The 22,672-nt window shown below is 35.9% G+C and overlaps 1 protein-coding gene across 3 annotated transcripts in view; it reads right to left on the bottom strand.

The window, feature by feature from the left end:
• The window catches only part of palld (palladin, cytoskeletal associated protein), a 100,764-nt gene that overhangs the window by 61,542 nt on the left and 16,550 nt on the right, over positions 1 to 22,672 (bottom strand). The window contains exon 1 of one of the 3 annotated variants that reach the window (XM_051873977.1): positions 11,365 to 11,527. The exons of the other annotated variants lie outside the window; for them this stretch is intronic. The gene's annotated coding sequence lies outside the window, so the exon portion shown is untranslated. Of the gene's footprint in view, positions 1 to 11,364; positions 11,528 to 22,672 lie in introns of those variants that run through there. 3 annotated transcript variants of the gene reach the window in all.

Raw genomic sequence — 22,672 nt, 5'->3', positions numbered from 1 at the left:
GTCCGCACTTCCACGACGTAATGCCGCTTTGACTGACGGGTAAAGTCCTCTGCGTAGCTCGCAGTCTTGCAGGCTCAGCTGAAGTGTGCATCGAGGGCGCATAGCAGCCGCGAAGGGGGCGCTCACGAGCACCCTTCTTTAAGCTTAAATAACGAATGGGACACCCTATGGTCTTGTGGACTTAACGGACACGCGCACGCAGCGGCCATTGCAAGTCCACAAGACCGAAAGTGCACATGAAGTGTGCCATTTGGGACAGGACCAAGCTTGTATGCTGAGGACGAAATCCAGCGGGAACTGGAAAGTCGCACGCAGTCCTACTACACTGGACTAGTCTTCACGGTACTTTAGACCACGATGGAAACGCAGACAGCAACAGGTCTGGGGGAAAAAAAGTTCCTGGGACAAATTGTTCCGGGTAATTTCGGTGGAAACGTGTCAGACGGGATGCTCAAAGAGTGATGTTTTGATAGCGCCCCATTATATACACTTTTTAATAAAAATCAAAGCTCTCATCCTTTAGATGAGAGCTTTGAGAGCACATTCTGACTGGTAGCATATACTATTCATGTTCTTTTCATTCCTCAGCGCCGCCATATCTCTTGTTTTTAAACGAAAGAACGCATTATTTACGAAAACTGTGTGGTTTGGGCCAGTACTGCATGAACAATAAAAAGGGTATGGGGCAGAAGGGGTATAGTAAGATATAATATTAAAATGTTATACAAATCTAAAAAAAAAAATGTAATTATTACATTTTTTCCATATTAAACATTTATTATCTTTGCTTTTCAGTCTTTTAATGTCATACAAAATGTAATGCTATTGTAAAGTCTAGAAAATGAATGTAAAACACTGAGCAGAATCTCTAAAATAGCTGAACACAGAAATCTAAATCAGTGTGTCTGACAATTTTTGCTCCTTAGTCATGACATTATGCTATTCTCAGACAGGGGGGAATGTTTAGATTGATGTATGGTGCACAGCTGGAATATGACACATCAAACACCTAAAGCGGGGACACCGCACTTAATCGTGACGCACAGGTCTGGGAATCATAAAGTCTACAGCAAAAGACCTTTACTCACCACACACACACCAAATGCAATTTCTGTTTCTATAAATCAGTTATTTGAGATGTCAGTGTGTGTTCTAAGCCCTTGAGGCATGAATATGAAAACGAGTATACCTGTCTGAAGCACCTGTGAGTGTACGTTATGGGAAGCACTGACACACACACATACACAAACACGGTCTGGGTCACTGTCCCGCACAGCAAACCTAAACCAAGCCTCCCATACTGTGCAATTCATTCAAGTTTTCTTTGTACTCCAAGTGTTCCAGACCACTTTCATCCATTCATCCTCACTAACACTCCAACACACACATACATGCTTTAAGATGTGTCTAAAGTCGTCTGGAAGGAATACTGGTTTAGGAGCACAGCTGTTCATTCAGCTCGTCTCCGGATCTTAAAATACTCTGAGACATCATTAAGACTTCTATAAAGAATCCCAAAATTCCGGAGCCTGCTGAGACCGTTTCATTCCATCCTGGCAGTTGAAGGCTTTCTCCATTTCCTGCTTCACTTTTATTACCAAATCAAGTTCTTTGTCCATTAAGATTCTATCCTGCTCAGATATGCTTCTTTTTGTCTCTGCATTTGAAATCAGATCCCTAAACATGGTTTCTTTCTCCAAGGCTATAAAAATGAAGGATGTCTGTAACATTACAACTGAAATGTCTCTTCTGTATGCTTTTGTAAATGTCTGAAAACTGTTGAAGTCACTTTTTAAACACCTTTGTGAATCCCGGCAAGATTCCAAGACATTCCAAGGTTTGGCGGCTCTGTTTCACACCCCTCTGTCGATCATGGCTCGGACAACAGTACCCAATCTATCACTCATGCTCTTTGACTTGTCAGTACACACCGAAAGAATGGACAAGCCAAGCGAGCATGTCAACACATCATATTATATCCACTGATTCAAATTTTACCAACTATGTTCAGAACTAATGGTTGCTGGCTGATTTAAATGGCATCAGATGAAACACATTAAGGCAGTGTTCAGTTCTCTAGTCTGTCTCTCCACCTCTCTACAGGCTCATGCAAGCCTAATACACTCATTCATCTTAGAGAGAGAGAGATTTTACAGTGCCAGTACAGGTGTGTGTCTGATTCACCAGAGCCTTAAACTAGCTGCAGTCTCTGGTTCTGCAAAGGGGATTTTTCCCCTTAAGGATTATTGGTGGTATAGATTCAATCCCAAAAACACAAAACACTTAATAAAACTAATTAAAGTCTTAGAAAATTGATGGCACAAGAGCATGTCTAAGGCTGGTGATTACATGTTGTCTAGAAAATATGTCTAACGGCTACAGATTTCAATCAATTTTATAATGATTTATAATGAAGGAACAAGCATAGTAAAGATGAATTTAGTGCACTGTAGACATTCTACTAAATCTAATGCCCTAAAAAGTGCCCTTAAAAATCTCAAGCTGTTATATTCAATTAGTTATACACTCTAAAAACAACCCTACGTTGGGTTGAAAATGGACAAACCCAGCAATTGGGATGTTTTAACCCAGCGGTTGGGTTAAATGTTTGCCCAACCTGCTGGGTAGTTTTATTTAACTCAACTATTTAAAAATTGCTGTATTGCTTGCTTAAAATGAACCCAAAGTATGTTGGAAATTAACATTTATTAATATGTTTAATAAATTAACATTTATTAATAAGTTGAATAATAATGAATAATAATTAATCAATAAACATTTATTAAATTGCTTAATAAATGTTCACCTTTTGATTATTATTGTTGCTTCTAGTAATTATGTGTCTGATTTTTAATTTTCAACCTATTTTGGGTTCATTTTAAGCCAGACATATAGTAATTTTTAAACAATAGTTGGGTTAAATAAAACTGCCCAGCACATTGGGCAAACATTTAACCCAACCGCTGGGTTAAAACAACTCAATCGCTGGGTTAAAGGATTAGTTCACCCAAAAATGAAAATTCTGTCATTAATTACTCACCCTTGTGTCATTCCAAACCTGTAAGACCTTCGTTCATCTTCGGAACACAAATTAAGATATTTTTGATAAAATCCGATGGCTCAGTGAGGCCTGCATTGACAGCAAGTTAATTTACACTTTCAAACGCCCAGAAAGGTACTAAAGATGTATTTAAAACAGTTCATGTGACTACAGTGGTTCAACCTCAATGTTATAAAATGACGAGAATACTTTTTGTTTGCCCAAAAAAACATAATAACAACTTTATTCAACAATATCTAGTGATGGGCGATTTCAAAACACTGAAAGGTTGAACCACTGTAGTCACATGAACTGTTTTAAATATGTCTTTAGTACCTTTCTGGGCATTGAAAGTGTAAATTATTTTGCTGTCAACGCAGGCCTCATTGAGCCATCAGATTTTATCAAAAATATCTTAATTTGTGTTCCGAAGATGAATGAAGGTCTTACGGGTGTAGAACGACATGAGGTTGAGTAATTAATGACAGAATTTTCCTTTTTCGGTGAACTAACCCTTTAAAACATCCCAATCACTGGGTTAAAACAACCCAGTCGCTGGGTTTGTCCATTTTCAACCCAACTTGGGTTGTTTTTAACCCAGCATTTTTGGATTGTAGTCATTATGAATGAGAAAAATAAGACAAATTCAAAACATTTGTCTAAAATGTCACTTTTACTTAAAATGTCACTTTTCTAAATGAGAACGTAAATGAATTTGTGTGTTTCATGTGTTACGGGAGTAAAGCTTATGACAGGACACAAGAGTGAACAGAGGCTCGGGTCATCTACGTCCAACAGCTGGAATATGTCACATAAATCACAGATACAGGGAGACATGTTGTGTTTGTTATGTGGTGAAATCAGTCTACTCCCATTCTAAGACATTCTGCTCGTGAGACATCACTGTCATTGAGGTCAGGAAGCAGAGTGAAATGTGAATTAGCTTAAGTCTGTGTGATTACATTCAGATGGAGAAGCTTCTAATTGCTCGAAAAAGCAGCATGTCCATGTGGTTCAGATCCTGTGTGAAGGCAAAAGTGTTTGTCTGCTTTACCACAACTACGGCAAAATTAAGCCCAGATCTGGCATCAAGGGCATCTGTCGTCTTCACCCCTTCCTCTCTCAGTCTGCAGTTATCCCTCATTTGTCTTCATTATTAATTCTGTCCTGTCTTTTCTCAAGTTACCACTTTATAAGCATACTTCAAGAACTGAGGTTTGCTGTGACACTTTTAATGAACCGTAATGAACTTTTAATAACTTTAAGTCGAACCAACATGCATCTGCCTACACTGAAGAAAAAAGAAAAAAAAAGGTTGGGTTCAGCCCCAGTCGCCCTCTTCCCAGCTGCATGGGATATTATGGTTTCATTGTTTGACTATTTACCGATTTTAGATTTTGTTGAAATGAAGTATAAAGTTCAAATATTAAAAATTTAGTAAATTAAGTTACAGCTGTTACAATTCAGTGACGGCAACTCAACATTTTAAAGGTGTGGTTGATTATGATTTCACTTTTTTTAGTGTGTTTTCACTTTAGTTAGTGTGTAATGTTGCTGTTTGAACACAAACAACATCTGCAAAGTTACGACACTCAAAATTCAATGCGAAAGGAGATATTTTCTTTTAAAGAATTCGCTGTTGAAGGACTACAACGAGCTTCTTCCCTGGTTAGTGACATCACTAACCCTAAAATTCACATAAACCCTGCCCCTGAGAACACGCAACAAAGGGGGTTGGGCTGTTTTAGAGAAGAGGAAAAGTTTTTGTAGTAGAGTGTTTCCATGCCGTCATTTTACGCCGGACTGCTTCACAAACGAGGGTCAATTCAATGCTGGATTTGCACAAAAGATTAACATGATGGCACATGCTAGTCGATGAGGTGAATCAACTCCACAGCAACAACATAAATTTATCCACTAACCATTCAGAAATGGTCCAGATGCATTTTATAAGTTGTAACTTCTTCCTGAGTCTCTCCATCAGTGTAAAACCTTAGTTTGCACAATGTAAGGCTGAACACCGTTACTGACAATCGTCATTTTGGCTGCGTGAGATTCTCCAGCTTTGTTGTTGTTGAGCAACTGAAGCATGAGCTGTTGAAGCTCCGCCCTCTTCTGGAAAACGACTGGGAGAAGCAGCTCATTTGCATTTAAAGTGACACAAAAATGGCTTGTTGCTCAACAACAACAACAAAGCTGGAGAATCTCACGCAGCCAAAATGACGATTGTCAGTAACAGTGTTTTTGCTCACACCCATATTAAGTTCAGTGAACACATTCATTTAAAATTACAGTCAAATAAAATAGTAGTAAATAAAAACTGTCACCTTCCTTTTTTAAGCTCAACAAAATCCTCCTGTTTAAAGCATACAGAAACAAATCCAGGCTATCTTTAAGACAAAGACTGACTGAAGTGCCTTGTGCATGGATGCTAAACCTGCCTCAAAGACATCCAATTCCATTTATTATACCTCATATCTCATGGAAGCTCATCCACCCTGGACAGCACCCCATACTTTTCTCACCCAAATATGTTCTGAAATAAAGGCCTCTCTGCATTGCTTCATGGCTATACTTCATTGTGTCTGTGCCTTCATCCCGACCACAACTCACAGACTGGAGAAGACTGAGCCTGAGCAATCGGCCTCAGTGCCCTACAGGGAATTCTCTCCATCATCATATGGAAAGAGCAAAAGGAATGACAAATGTGCCATATTTTTTCAACGTTTTGAATGGAGAACAGTTGATTCTCTTTTCAGGATCTTGTACCATGCTTTTAGGATGACGTGTTTTTATTTTTACACATTTTTAAAAATGTCTTGAGACCTTGGTGTACTGCATCTAGTTGTTTTGAATGCAAAAACATGTTTTAGAAAAGAGACCCACTGAAGCAGTTAGACCAGCTTTAGTACTGTTGTTTTCATGTGTTACGAAACAGACTATCACAATAAACCATTAAATAGCTGAGGAACTGTTTCAGAAAAACACAGCTTGTCACGGTAATGGAACTAAACAAACAATGTGTTTGCCATAAACACCTGAACATGTAACACAAGACATCCCTGTTTAGGGATCCTAGTTTAGTTTTCCACTGGAGTTCTACTGCATGCTTTACACTAATTAGATGTGGGTGGATTTGGTTTAACAGGGCTTACAGGCAGTGCTGGAGCTGTCTATGTTGGTATGTGTGTGCAAGTGAGAAAGCCTGTTAGTTTCAATCTCCAGAAGCTGGAAAAAGTCTGCATCAACAAGCAGCAAAGAGGAAATGGCCCAAAACTGTTCATAGTGTGTTATATATTTATTTATTTATTTATTTATGTGATAAATAGCTATTAATTATAAAAATCAATACAAAAAGTATATATATATATACACAATGCCAATAGAAAGTCATCATACCCTGTGAAAATATTTACCTAATCTTTACATTACACCCTAGACAATAAAATAAATTAAGTCTTAACTTTTTTAAGCTGTGTGTACACTTTATAACCCTCATCATCAAAGTGAAAATAACATTTTAAAACAATTTGGAGGATTATTAAAAATGGGATATTTAGATATGTCTGTACTAGCTTTGCACACCTAGATTGGGGAATATTTGCCCATTCTTCCTTGCAGAATTGCTCAAGTTCAGTTCAGAGGTGAGCGGCAATGGACTGCTCTCTTCAAGTCCATCCACAGATTTTTCTCTTCAGTGGGGACATGTGAAATGGATGCTGCCACGTACATCTAAATTCTTGAGGAAAACCTGCATCCCTCTGCTAGACAGCTGAAGACACGACAATGATCCTAAACATACCGCCAAAAGAACAACGCAATGGCTTAAGGATAGGAAGGTGAATGTACTTGAGTGGCCAAGTCAGAGCCCTGACTTTAATCCAATAGAAAATCTGTGTAAGGACTTGAAGAGAGCAGTCCATTGTCGCTCACCACGGAATTTTGACTGAACTTGACCAATTCTGCAAGGAAGGATGGGCAAATATTCCCCAATCTAGGTGTGCAAAGCTAGTACAGACATATCCAAAAATATTAATGGCTGTAATTAAAGCAACAGGTGGCTCTGCGAAGTATTAAATCAGGGGATTGACGACTTTTCCAACCCTGTTATACTAGTTTTTCAATTTTTAATAATCCTCCAGAATGTTTTAAAATGTTATTTTCACTTTGATGATGAGGTTTATAATATGTACACACAGCTCAAAAAGTTAGACTTAATTTATTTTATTTTCCAGGGTGTAATGTAACAAAAGGTAAAGATTTTCACAGGGTATGATGACTTTCTATAGACACTGTATATACAGTCAAACCAAAAATTATTCAGACATTTTTTATATTTTTGATATATTTTTACTAGTGGGTGCAGGACACTATAGTTCATTTCTGTAAGTGAGGATAGCAAAATAAAGTAAACTGTGACATATTATACCAAAAAATTCTTCATACAGTGGACTACCAGTAAAATATATATAACCAAAAATTATTCAGACACTTTGACCTGACCATGTTTTGCTTAAGTGTTATCTGACATAATTAAGATTATTTTTTTCTGACACAGTTTAACTCTTAAAATCTTGTCATATTTTTTTTAACTATAGTGAATAAACTGTATAAATGAATGAAATGTTCAAGGTGTCTGAATAAATTTTGGTTTAACTGTATACTTTTTGTATATAATATTTAAATATGTAAAATATAAATGTTACATATTTATATTAATTTTAATTATAATTTATATATAATAGATTATAATAAAATATATATTTAATTAACTTTAATAAAAAAAACATAATTAAAATATTATTTATTAATATTTGTTACAATTAATGTACATTTTTCTCATCAAACATTTATGCACATGCTCATTTCACAAAGCATTATGGGTGGTGGCAGTATTAGTAATAGAAAGTATGCAAATTTTGCTAGTGCTGCTATGGTAACATGTTGGTCATACCCACAAACTGGACCTAATGAACAATCATTAAGGGTAATTACTAAACCATATAAACCAATTCAGCAGTGTCCATCATAGCCAAACACTGTGTGTGTCTGTTAGAGAGAAAGCAAGGGAATGGTACAAACTCTTTTTCTTCCTCTTGTGGTTTGGCCATGATGTGGCCAGTGTAACAGAGCCTCCCTATTTAAACTTTCCATCTACAACAGCAAATAACAACAAGTCACACAGTATGTGTGTGTGGATACTGCCTTCATTCTCACATGAGAAAGACACACACTTCTCTGTCAAACCCACTATACTGCCAAGTAACAGGTAATTTCATCTCTTGCACTGCCAATGTTGTCTCCATTCTCACACTTTCACCACCTTGCAACAACAGTGAGATAAATGGAAATCAAAATTTTCCTTAAAGCGACTACAGGCAGAGAGAAACACTGGATAGAAATAAGAAAATGGCACTCGCTGCTTCCATGGATAATTATAAGCCACCTTCAAAACCAGAGCATATTGATCTTCTGGCAAGAGTCAAACAAGTAAAAAACCCAAGAGTACAGACCAAGGGAGAGTTTGATGGTTAGCGTTAAACACTACTGAGGCTTTCAATGAAACCAGTGCTGGTCTTATTCTGAAAAGAAGGAGCTTTTTGACAAGAAACATTTGGTTTGCACTACGAAAATACATTTATAGCACCATAGACAGTGCAGAGGCAGCAACATAAACACATTTATTCAGAAATTACAGTTATATAAAGCTATAAAGTTTGATGTTTTAAATATGAAATGATAAATATAAATAAAATATATCATTATTCTGAAAAAAAAAAGTAAGTGCTTCTAACAGGGAACACTGATTTGCAACTAAAAAATGAATTTATAGCAGCATAGACAGTTGGAGGGATCTACAGAGGCAACATAAAGGCATTTATACAGAAATTACAAAAGTATGATAAATTAAAAATATTTACACAATATTTAATATATATATAATGGTAACACTTTACAATAAGGTTCATTAGTTAACATTAGTTAACTACATTAGTTAACATGAACTAATAATGAACTGCACTTCTACATCATTTATTAATCTTTGTTAATGTTAATTTCAGCATTTATTAATACATTTTTTTTTAAATCAAGAGTTGTATTTGTTAACATTAGTTAGTGAACTGCTGCTTTATTAACCAACATTAGCATTAATACATTAACTAATGTTAACAAATGAACCTTATTGTAAAGTGTTACCTATATATATATATATATATATATGTAACCCCTCCTGTTTGAACCGCCCACTCTAAGCGGGACTTGAACCCGGGTCCCCTGGCATGGAAGTCGGGTGCTCTAACAAGGAGGCTAAAGACCACAGTCTCTAGTGTCAGTCGCTGCGCCTCTTGAGATCAGGGGAGTGAGGTTTACATGCACAGCTTTTATCAGCCTATGTCTGTTATACAATATATATATATATATATATATATATATATCTATATATATATATATATAACAAATAAACTTTACAAATAAATAGTATACTGTCAAGTAAAGCTACAGTTTTGGTGAATATAAGGTCAAATGTTGGATGTTGGGCATATGTGTAATTCTATTGATCTTTTTCTGTATAATATGCCCCATATGTACTCCATCTATTGAATGGTGCAGGATAAATCTATTTTTCCTTTTCTTCTTTCTGTCTTTCTTTTTTACTTGCTCTCTTTTCATGCATGAAGACCTGAAATAATCTGATTTGGCTTCTCCTGAACTTGGCATATCAAGAGACCTGAAATTCATTCTGATCTGTTAGTGTATCTGTTGTAGGTGTTTTGAAAGTATATGCTTCATGTCACTGACATCAGGCCAGACAACACCTCAGAAACACAGGAAACAAAGTCTGGAGCCAGAATTAAACACTGACCAGCTTTGGGAGACAGACTGAGAGGGTGGGGGTGGGCTGGGGGTCACCGGGAGTTGGGTGCATGTGTGATGCCGTGGAAGACCAAAGCATACAGTGAAAGTTTAGACAACTATGGCAACTTTTAGAACAATCTTATCAAGACGGATTATAGTGTGTGCATGTGTGTAATCTGATTCCCGAAGTTCATGACAAATGCTAAATTCTCTGAGCGCAATCAGTGGAGTCATTTTGCGCCTGTTTACAATTGACACCACAGGTCAGATGCTAAAGATCAGAGGCCAGGAAGGGAACACAGGGAAGAAGATAGGAATGGAGAGAAGACCACAAGAGATGCCCCAAATAGAAATACTGATAGATGCATCTGCAGCAGCTGAATTAAGAAGTGCTTGTAAACACACACACACACACACACACACACACACACACACACACACACACACACACACACACACACACACACACACACACACACACACAGCATGATAGCAACCCACTATCCACATGACATTTACCAGCCTGTGTCTGAAGAAAACTCCACATTCACTCACACTGTATTATAAACAGTATGAATAATTCACATGGTATTGGTCATCTCATATGTGGCATAAGCTGCATCTGAAGTGGCATATATACCAGAAAAAGTTGCATTTATAATTACAATTAGAAAAAGTGTTATAAAATATTTTAAATATTAATTCATTATTGTAAATATTCTATTTTTCTAATATTTTAAATATAAAATTATGAGGTTACACTTTATTTTAAGGTGTCTTTGTTAAACTGTAATTATACATTTAAGTACTAAGTAATATCAAGTAACTACAAGTACTTACTATAGGGTTAGGATTAGGGTTTGGTTTGGTTTAGGGTTAGTTCCATGTAAGTATGCATAATGTATAGTTATTACTATAGTAACTGTAACATATGTAACAATGACACTGTAAAATAAAGTGTTACCAATTATGAACGTAGAGATAAAAATTATGAATAAGACCAATTGTGAATAAAATTGAATAAAACATTAAATATTTACTCTGTCATGACGACAAGGTTGATGCGCCTTTATTTACACAGAAGCAAAAATCAAGACCATATACTATAAAATTATTTATTGCACTGCTCAGCACATCATGTTGCATTTATTAACACATGTAGTTTAGAGATAACTTGACAAATCACCTTTATCTTTTCTGATAAATGTGTCATTAATAGTCATAAAGTAAAACATAAACTCAGATAACAATATCATACAGTATGAAGATATTTATGTTAGAGTATCCAGATAAACAGATCTGTAACTCTTGTTTACTTAACATTAAAAAAAAAATAAAATAAAACCTTTTGTACAAATTGCTTTTAAAATGTAGTTTTTTTTTAAGATGATGGAAGCAGAAGGAGGTAAAGGATAACTAATTTCTGTAAAGCAAATTTTCAGAGTTCAAAGTTCAGTAGAACTTACCTAAGCTCTATGCTTCACTTGCTTCTTAAAATATATCCAGAAATGACGACTAAACATGCAGATTTTGTCTGTAAGAAATGCTCACACACTCCCTTTGAATGCCTACACAAGCCTGAGAGCTCCTTCAATCACTCACACATGTACACACTCTCTGCCACAGTGGGTAGAGCTGTGACTGAAGCACACATACGGCTGAAGAGAGAGAGAGGGACGGAGGGAGGGAGGGGGGGAGCAGGAGGCTGTATAACAGAGAAAGACACGCTATAACTGTGAATAAAGATTCAATGGCACTCTAACCCTTTGGCATACATCCAGCCTACTCATTATTTTTCTCTTATTCATTCTCTCTTTTGCAAATCGTTTCGATCTCTAATGCTGACTTCACCCTGCATCTCCTCAAATTAACATTCCCATGTCACAGGAACTATTTGACTTTGGTCTGCCATTTGAATTGGTCTTGAATTGAATTCAAGATTTCTTAGAAATTGAGAAACAACTCAGATTTGAGTATACAGCTTCCAGAGGTGAATGGAGGACATCTCTTAAAGGGACAGTAACATGGTTGGTCTCACACTGACATGCAACTGATCTATAATAAAGAATGTGTATAGAAAACAGTGTTTCATTAACATTATTTTCCAATTAAACTCCAAATTCGGATTAAACCTTTATTACAAAAAAATGGTATTTACATTCCTCACAGCTATACTGGGATATTCCTGAGTACATAAAATACAGCATATTCTAAAATATATTATTTTCCTGCTATTCCACTCTGGTAATACTTTACTTGCTCACTCTTGCCATTTATTGCAATACAGTACATATTACATGTAAGGGATAATCCACAGCTAGCTGTGCATTAAACAGATTTAATACATGATGGAGAGGCAAATAACCACCCGACGCGAAGTGGAGTGCATTCATTTAATGCACAGCTAGCCATGGATTATATACCATGGTCATTTGCCAACATTGACGGTTTTATTGCACACCTTCCAGCCAATCAGAATACAGTATTCAAACAGACCATGGAACAAATATGTATTATTACATATATATATATATATATATATATTGGACAGTAATTTAATTAATTCCTGAATTCAGCAAGGTTGCATTAAATTGATTAAAATGGGCGGTAAACACAAAAACATTGTACTGTATGTCAAATAAATTCTGTTCTTTTGTTTTTTTCTATTCATCAAAGAATCCTGAAAAAAAAAAAATCTGTCAAAAGTATTAAGCAGCTCAACTGTTTTCAACATTGATAATAATATGAAATGCTTCTTGAGCAGCAAATCAGCATATCAGAATGATTTCTAAAAGCATCATGTGACACTGACTGGAGTAATGATGCTGAAAATTCAGCTTTTCCATCACAGCAATAAATTACATTTTGACATATGTTAAAGTAGAAAACAGTTATTTTAAATTGTAATAATATTTCACAATATTACTGCTTTTACTCTATTTTTGATCAAATAAATGCAGCCTTGGTGAGAATCAGAGACTTCTTTCACAAACATTAAAATATCTAACTGACTTTTAAATCATAGTAAATATATTTGGAAGTGCACAGATATAAATAAATATTCTGTTTTATTATATTAAAATTCTGTCTTTATTATATGTTGAATAAAGTGTTTGCATGACCCCAAAATTAGATTAAAAGGGATTATTTGAGGCCCAGTATATTCTGTGTATTATTCTAGAACTCTATTGAGCTAACACAATAGCCAAAAACAGAAAAACAATTTTTAGCTGCTTCAGCTCTGCTGTTGCCCATGCCAACATGTCCAGGTCACAGTCCAACGGGCACCATACCAACATTCTCTCACTGACACATTAACACAATGAAACAGGTTGCGACCATTGTTAACAGCCTGCAAACAGTGCATAATAATATATAAATATGCATGAAAATTAATTAAAAAAAAGAAAATTAAAAAGAAAATCAAATATATTAAAAAGTAAATTTAATAAATTAAAAAGAAAATTAAATATATATGCAAGAAATACCATAATTTCAATATCGTAATATCAATCAAATGCTAAACAATTCATTGATTAATCTGATTTTCTGAAACTGAACAGAATCTACAAAAAATCCATTGCAAATATCATACTTTTGTGTCATTTAGTTGGGCCGTATTCAGCATTTCAAAAATCTTCAGGCATAGACAAAAATAGAACTTCTAGTCTTGGTTAGAAGAGCCCACTTAACATGGAGCTAAAAACAGAGCTAACGGCACCTGGTCTCTGTCAAACAGATGGTATTCACCTGTTTCATCAATGCATTCTGGGACAGTGAGAGACAAGATACAGAAGCAAACAGGCCATCTTATCACTGATCATTTTTTTGGAGCCGGCACAGGCATGTTATATTTGCACAAAAACATAATTGTGTTGTATACAGCACAGTTAATCCTTTATTTAGGGTGAGGTTTAGACGTGTTGTGGCATATTGAGGTTGTAACTTTTCGCAGACCTTCCTGGTTAGTTAGACTCTCAGTCTTTCAGTCCATAAACAGGTGGAACACTTGGGTGGGGTATTTATGGAGCTTGTTGCATAGAGCTCAGAAAGTACACATACTCCCAGAAACACACACTCACACACATGCACACAACAAGAGACACACACTCATATCTGTGCATCCAGGCATTTTTAAACTAGCACACAGTGGTACAGAATGATGCACAAACACATCCACACCCACTTTTATATTTGGAAAAAACTCTAGCAGAAGTGCGATTGCATGACTACTTCCTACTTTACCAACACTCCTGCAAGATTTGCATGTACACACTCGCTGTCCCATACCTCAACAGTGCCCTCTCTGTGTTTATTTATCTGACCAATGAGGTGCTCATATTTCACAACCGTTCCTATAAAAACAGGACAAAGTGATACAGGTAGAGGAAACACAGACATTATTTACTTTATGAATTATTTTTACATTTGATTATTTTAGGTAAATTTAATTATCTCTAGCTTTACCTCAGAGTAAAGAAATAAAATGTCAATTGTGAGATGTTTAAAATAAAGCTCACTGTGAGATATTTACACTGCAAAGATGGCACAAAAGCAGCATCTAGTGTCTCGAAAAGCGATGATGCTTATTGGATTTGTTTACTCTGTAATTAACCTCACATTTTAACCAGTTTAACCCATTCAGGCCAATTTGCAGATTGGTTGCAGCTATTATTATTTTGACAGGTTAATCAACTGGCTTTGGACTTCCTTCATTTACAAAAATTAAAGTCCTATTAGAGGCGACTCTGACACTAGGTGTGATATGATGACATAACATCACAATACTCTTCTACATAATACAGTAAGCTTCAATGAACAATATCAATTAAGAACAGACAGTTTACGTTGCTAAGAGTGGTTGCTAAGAGTGGTTGCTAAGAGTGTTGTGTTGTGATACACAGAACCGTTGGGTGAAGTGGTTACAGCCGTGTTTTATCGTGAATAAAACACAGCTATTGACCAATCAGAATTAAGGACAGGAACTAAGAGTTTTATAAGAATACATAGAAAACTATAAAAATAATTGCTTTTCAGAACAACAAATAACAGCACTTAAAAATTGTTGAAAAACTTAAAGGGATAGTTCACCCAAAAATGAAATTTCTGTTATCAAATTCTGTCATCATTTACTCACTAAGTTGTTCCAAATCTGTATACATTTCTTTGTTTTGCTGAACACAAAGGAAGATATTTTGAAGAAAGTTTTTAACCTGGCTGCTTTGGGGCACCACTGACTTCCATAGTAGGAAAAAAAAAAAAATGCTATGGAAGTTAACGGTGCTCCAGAACTGTTCAGTTTCTCACATTCTTCAAAATATCTTCCTTTTTGTTCAACAGAACAAAGAAATTTATACAGGTTTGGAATAATCTGAGGGGGAGTAAATGATGACAGAATTTTCATTTTTGGGTCAACTATCCCTTTAATATTGCAAATTATTATGCTCTTTCTTTTCATCTGCACTTCTCGTTCCACCTGACTCTCATCCTTCTGTTCAAAAGGTTTTCCAAAGGTCATCGTAGAATCATCTCAAAATGCTTTTCCAATCACCATGACAACCTTCACATTTCCCCAAGGAAAGAACACAAAGTAAAACAAACTCTAGTCCTCTCCGGATGCATTAAGATGCTGAATAGTACAAGTTAAGCAAACAACACTTTAACATTGCACTCTAAATAAACAAACCATTAATCTGACAGATAAATATAAATACAAGGATTAATGATGACTATCATCTATTCAGTGAAGTTAATGATGGTGAAATACAACATTGAGAAAGACTGTGTTCAAAGACCAGCACTGAAGCTGACGATGAAATTGACGAAAGATTTTAAAAGCATAAAAAGGTTCCTTTGTGTTTCTGTTTGAGTTTATATAGCAGATACATTGTGTATTTTACAGTTCCTCCTAATTCTCATGTCTCTGGTGTGTCATCAACCTGTATTAATGTGTTGCACACGAAGTTGGACCAAAAAGTCATCTTTCTTCCTGTACTGTGTGTGTGTTTGGGGTTGAAATATGGACTTCATTTGTTTGTAAATCAAAAGCTGAAGAAAACAATAAAACTAGATCAACTGCAGAGACACGGTCACAAACTCTCACTGACATCTGCCTCAAACGCACATTCATTTCATTTGGCTTTTGAAATCACTAAGGCTTCCAACACACACACAAATCAATGTATGCCCAAAGGCCAAATGAGCTACAAAGTTGACATGCTCTCTATTTTACAGTACACAGTCAATGTATAAATCATACAGATCCAAATCTGATGGAGGTCTTCTAACTGCTGTTAAACAGACCCATTCAAGGACACACACACCCTCAGAACTGATGTCATCTCTCATGCAGGAAGCCTTTTCTGGCTTTGTTTTACCTCCTTTTGCTTCTGGACATCTGTTGAACTGTATCTGTTAAACGGTTCAAAGATTTCCAGAATATTCTCTAACAATAGCCTAATGAGTCTTTACATTGTGTTCACAAATATGTAACATAAGTTTGAGTTGTTAAGGTCACACTACGAGATATAAAGTCATACTGCAATATATAAAGTGAGATATAAAGACATACTGAAAAATATATGGTCACACTGAGATCACATGAGATATAAGGTCACTCTGCAGGATATAAAGTCACAATGAAACATATACTGTAAAGTCACACTGCAAGATATCAAGTCACTGTGAGATATAAAGTCACAATGCAAGATTTACTGTAAAGTCACACTGCGATATATAAAGTCACCCTGCGAGATATAGTCACACTTCGATATATAAAGTCATTGCGAGATATAGTCACTCTGCGAGATATAAAGTCACTCTGAGAGAAATAAAGTCACATTGCAAGATATAAAGTCACTCTGCGAGATATAAAGTCACATTGCAAGATATAAAGTCACATTGCAAGATATAAAGTCACTCTGCGAGATATAAAGTCACATTGCAAGATGTATTCACTCTGTGAGATATAAAGTCACTCTGCGAGGTATAAAGTCACATTGCAAGATATATGTCACTCTGAGAGATATAAAGTCACTCAAGTAACTCTGTGAGATATAAAGTCACTCTGTGAGATATAAAGTCACCCTGCGATATATAAAGTCACTCAAGTAACTCTGTGAGATATAAAGTCACTCTGCGATATATAAAGTCACCCTGTGATATATAAAGTCACTCTGTGAGATATAAAGTCACTCTGCGAGATATATAAAGTCACTCTGTGAGATATAAAGTCACTCTGTGAGATATAAAGTCACCCTGCGATATATAAAGTCACTCAAGTAACTCTGTGAGATATAAAGTCACTCTGCGAGATATAAAGTCACCCTGTGATATATAAAGTCACTCTGTGAGATATAAAGTCACTCTGCGAGATATATAAAGTCACTCTGTGAGATATAAAGTCACCCTGCGATATATAAAGTCACTCAAGTAACTCTGTGAGATATAAAGTCACTCTGCGAGATATAAAGTCACCCTGTGATATATAAAGTCACTCTGTGAGATATAAAGTCACTCTGCGAGATATATAAAGTCACTCTGTGAGATATAAAGTCACTCTGCAAGATATATAAAGTCACTCTGTGAGATATAAAGTCACTCTGTGAGATATAGTCACCCTGCGATATATAAAGTCACTCTGTGAGATATAAAGTCACCCTGCGATATATAAAGTCACTCTGTGAGATATACTCATATTGCAAGATATTAAGTCACCGTGAGATATAAAGTCACTCTGTGATATATGAAGTCACTGCGAAATATAAAGTCACTCTGCGAGATATAAAGTCACTCAAGTAACTCTGTGAGATATAAAGTCACTCTGTGAGATATACTCATATTGCAAGATATTAAGTCACTTTGAGATATAAAGTCACTCTGTGATATATGAAGTCACTGCGAAATATAAAGTCACCCTGCGAAATATAAAGTCACTCTGCGAGATAAAAAGTCACTCCGCGAGATATAGTCACACTGTGATATATGAAGTCACTCTGCGAAATATAGTCACCCTGTAAAAATATATAGTCACTCTGCGAGATAAAAAGTCACTCTGCAAGATATAAAGTCACACTGTGATATATGAAGTCACTCTGCGAAATATAAAGTGACCCTGCAAAATATAAAGTCACTCTGCGAGACAAAAAGTCACTCTGCAAGATATAAAGTCACACTGTGATATATGAAGTCCCTCTGCAAGATATAAAGTCACTCTGCAAGATATAAAGTCACACTGTGATATATAAAGTCACTCTGCAAGATATAAAGTCACTCTGAGATATAAAGTCACTTTGCGAGACAAAAAGTCACTCTGCAAGATATAAAGTCACACTGTGATATATGAAGTCACTCTGCAAGATATAAAGTCACAATGCAAGACATAATGTAAAGTCACACTGTAACATATAGTCACACTGCGAGATATAAAGTCACACTGCGATATATAGTCACACTGCGAGATATAAAGTCACAATGTAAGATATACTGTAAAGTCACGCTGTAACATATAGTCACACTGCGAGATATAAAGTCACACTGCGATATATAGTCACTCTGTGAGATATAAAGTCACAATGTAAGATATACTGTAAAGTCACACTGCGATATATAGTCACACTGCGAGATATAAAGTCACACTGCGATATATAGTCACTCTGTGAGATATAAAGTCACAATGCAAGATATAAAGTCACACTGAGAGATCAAAACTGTGAGAAACTTCTCTATCATTTCTATCTTCTGTCATCATTCACTCGCCTTAATGTCGTTCCAAACCTGTATGTCTTCTGTAGAACACAAAAGAAAATATTCTGAAGAATGTTTCGACTCTTTCAACACTGGACCCCACTTTCATTGTGTGGATGAAAAAACACTGACTTTTTTTTGTAAAAAAATATTCCTCATTTTTTTTGTGAACTATCCCTTTAAATTAAAACGTGTTTCTACCCCTCAGACAAATTGGGTTTAAAGCTTAGTTTCAGGATTGTGTTGGATGTGTCTCATAAACTGCTAAAACCATCAGTGATATTCACCAGCATACACAGCACTCCACATCTAAATCAACTTTAAATTTAATGGCTTTGCTTCAAAAGACGCACTAAGGTTTATATTAGATCACATATCATACTGTAAAAACAGCTCAGTTTCATGAATGAGCAAAAGTACAATAATCTACAGTTACACTATTAAACATGACACTATTCAATGTGAAACAGAAAAATGTTCACATTGATAAATGCCAAAATACATTAATCTTCATGTACGCGCTCGATGACTTCAGCTGTCATAATCGGACCACAGCCAATACAGACTCCTTCTGTCCTTTCACGTGCAACTGTGGCCTACATTTGACTCCAGTAAGTTCCTGCACAGTGAGCGAAGCCATTATATAAGTGAATGATTCAGTTGACCCCGACCTCTGCCTCCCTCAATGCAGACATTTATAGAGTCGGTAATATCACAGGGGTCAGTTTAACAGGCGAAACCAAATGCTCAGAGACACAACTCCCTGAGACTGTGACATCATCACCAGAACTCCGGCGCCTCACGCTCGAACCCCACAGAACCCGAAGAGATGGACGGAGATGAGAAAGAGGATTAAAAGAGGAAAGCGACAGAGGGGAGGAATTATGAGCAGTGCGGAAAGAATTTTCTTAAGGGACAATTAAAACAAGAAAGAGACAGATGGGGATGTGATAAGAGTGTGTGATAATGAGAAAATTGAGGAAAGAAAGACAAATGAATGATGTGATATGGTACAGAGATTTATATAAAGAGATTAAAGAGAGGTAGAGATGGAATGAGAGTGAGAGAAATGACCAGATGTGTTGGACAGATGAAGAGGTCTGTGTCTTTTGACAGTTTAATAGAGAGACTGTAATCCTGTCACAATCTGCAGGGTATAACATATTCCGTTAAAATATTTCTGCATGAGCTGGAAACATGAACTCCATATACACATTCCTAACACAGGGGTTTTCAAACTTTTTCCACGGACCCCCAAATATGATGATTCCCTTGTATGACCCTCTAAAATAAAAAGGCTCTATATTGTATTGTATAAAATAAAACATTTTGAACAGGGTCATTCATTCACAGACATGCATACACCCACGTACACTTGCGTGCATCCACATGCATACAGAAACACGTACACACATACAATAAACCAGTCATAAACACAAACACCTGCTTTTCACACCTATGAATCTGAATGCAATAATCACAATACAATTACACAATAAACACAAATGCTAACATTCAGTCTTCAGATACAAGAGATACTGTATAAGCTACATAATTGATAGCAGGTTAAGGTTCAAAGGCTGTCAGTCTCTTGGCCCAAACACAAGAATTCAGACACATTCAAGGCTAACAGCCATATCAAACCCTGCATCACGGTACACCCCATGAATCCACCTGACATGCTGCTACTAAAGTGTGTGTGAACGTCTTTATTCCATACATGGTACGGGCCACATGGCCTGACCATCAGCCAAGATAACGCAGAATATTTTCGGGCGTCAGTATGCGTATATGTGCACTAGCAAACAGAATTTAGCATGCCAAAGTGACAGAGTCCTTGTTAACATCACCCTGTTCTTTACGTAGTCAATGTGAGTTAGAAGCAAGCGAGTGTGTGAAGTTAGCTGACGTGTGTGCTGTTTCACACAACTCTGTGAGTATGGAGCCTCTGGCGGATTTTTGGTCTTGCTATCGTGACCTATGACCTCTCCCTACGTCTTTGACTCATTTCCCTCAAACTCTCCCTGTTTTATCATGACTGCCCTCATGACATCATCAGTGTCATCTTTATCATCCTCCTCTCACTATGTTGTAGTGCAGTATTGTGGCTTCAGGACTACAGTATTTACTCTTATCACTTCTGTACACAGGCTGCTGACTCATCTTACAGGGCTTACTCTTCCTATCAACAGGAAACTGTTCTCATAGCACAAAGGGAAAGAAAGAGTAAAATCTACACTTGATAATTAGTTAATAACTATTTAGGGCAATACATTGTATTGTTAAAATAATATTGTGAGAATGAAACTGCCATATAAACGTATTTAAATAAAATTTATATTATGATTTAATTAGTAGCTTTTCGTTAAACTCATGAACACCCTGCAGTTCCATCACAAACCCCAGTCTGGGAAATCCTGACATAATGTACTACTGTAAAATTTAATGCACTTCATGTTGTTGATAAAGAATGAAGTATATTTTGTTTCTCTTTGTATTTTTATATCAATATGGTACCAGATTATCCAACCCGATCTCATGGCAATTCGTATATATTTTACGGGGTGGCTAATTCATACGATTCGTATATTTTTTGCTAAATCGTACGTATTTTACGAGTTGCCAAATTCTTATGAATTTGTACAAATGACCTACCCCTAACCCGCCCCTAAACCTACCCGTCACTGGGGTTTAGACAAATCGTATGAATTCATACGAGTGGGGTCGTACGAATTATCCACCTCGCAAAATATGTACGAATTGATCGTGAGATAGCGTTGGATTATCTTATTCAAATCAATGTGATAAACGAGTTAGGTCAAAAGTAATCTAAAAGAAATCAAAAAGTAGTCTAATTATATTACCTTAAATGTGTAATGCAATGGATTACATTACTAACTACAATTTTTGTCATGTCATTTGGAATCAGTAACTGACTACAATTTGTAAGTAATCAACCCAGCACTGACTGTAAAAATGTATATTATAGAAATAATATAAAGATAGAAAATAAATATACACACTTATTAGTCAGAATATAAGTATATTATAGAAATAATATAAAGATAAAATTTAAACATATTTATTTATTAGTCAGAATATAATATGAATATTCATTTCTATATTATAGAAATATATAAAGATGGAACATAAATATTTATATTACATTCTTACCAATAAATATTAATATGTATATTACTTAAAAGTATTTAGATGGAAAATCAATATAAATATGGTAATACTTTAGTATAGAGAACACATATTCACAATCAACTATGACTTTTCCCTCAATAAACTCCTAATTTACTGCTTATTAATAGTTAGTAAGTTAGTTGTTAAAGATACAATATGTAGATTTTTTGCCGCTAGAGGTCGCCTATTCAAAACAAAGGTGTACTGTAGCTTGATGACGGCGAGTTTGAGCATGGATTCTTGGGAGATGTCGGCTTCACCTCACAGTCAGTGGAAAAGAATCAGGATGGGACCCGGGCAGAAATCATATTCATGGATGAGATTATTAACGTTAATGTAGTGTGAAACAGAGCAGGGCGAGTGCTGTTGGAGCGGAACGAGGCCACTGGAGTGAATGCTAATGAGAGGTGAGTGCGACACACGGCCGCAGTCACCGCTTGCGCTTCTTCCGGTCAAGAGTATGAGGGACCACAGCGCTGTTTATCATATTAGATACATTTGACTGTGTTGAAAATGATGTTATATGATATGACGCTATTGACAGGCGACTCCCGGACACGTCTCGTATCCTTGGTTAAAATCGCTATTTTCTGACGATTTACAAATAGTTGGAAACATTTGGGATATCGTAAGTACTCAACTGAACAAAATATATAACACTGGTCTAGTGGTTTTTGGATATTTTACTGCAAAAATATTACATATTGTGCCTTTAAGTTTAGGTATTGGGTATTTAGAATAAGGTCATGCAGAATATGGCATTAATATGTGCTTAATAAGTACTAATAAACAGCCAATATTCTAGTAATATGTATGCTAATAAGCAACTAGTTAAAA

Source organism: Ctenopharyngodon idella, chromosome 20 (genome assembly GCF_019924925.1).
Source record: "Ctenopharyngodon idella isolate HZGC_01 chromosome 20, HZGC01, whole genome shotgun sequence".
NCBI lineage: Eukaryota > Metazoa > Chordata > Actinopteri > Cypriniformes > Xenocyprididae > Ctenopharyngodon > Ctenopharyngodon idella.
Note: the sequence above shows the minus strand (reverse complement) of the source record. Positions and strands in the feature narration are given on the sequence as shown.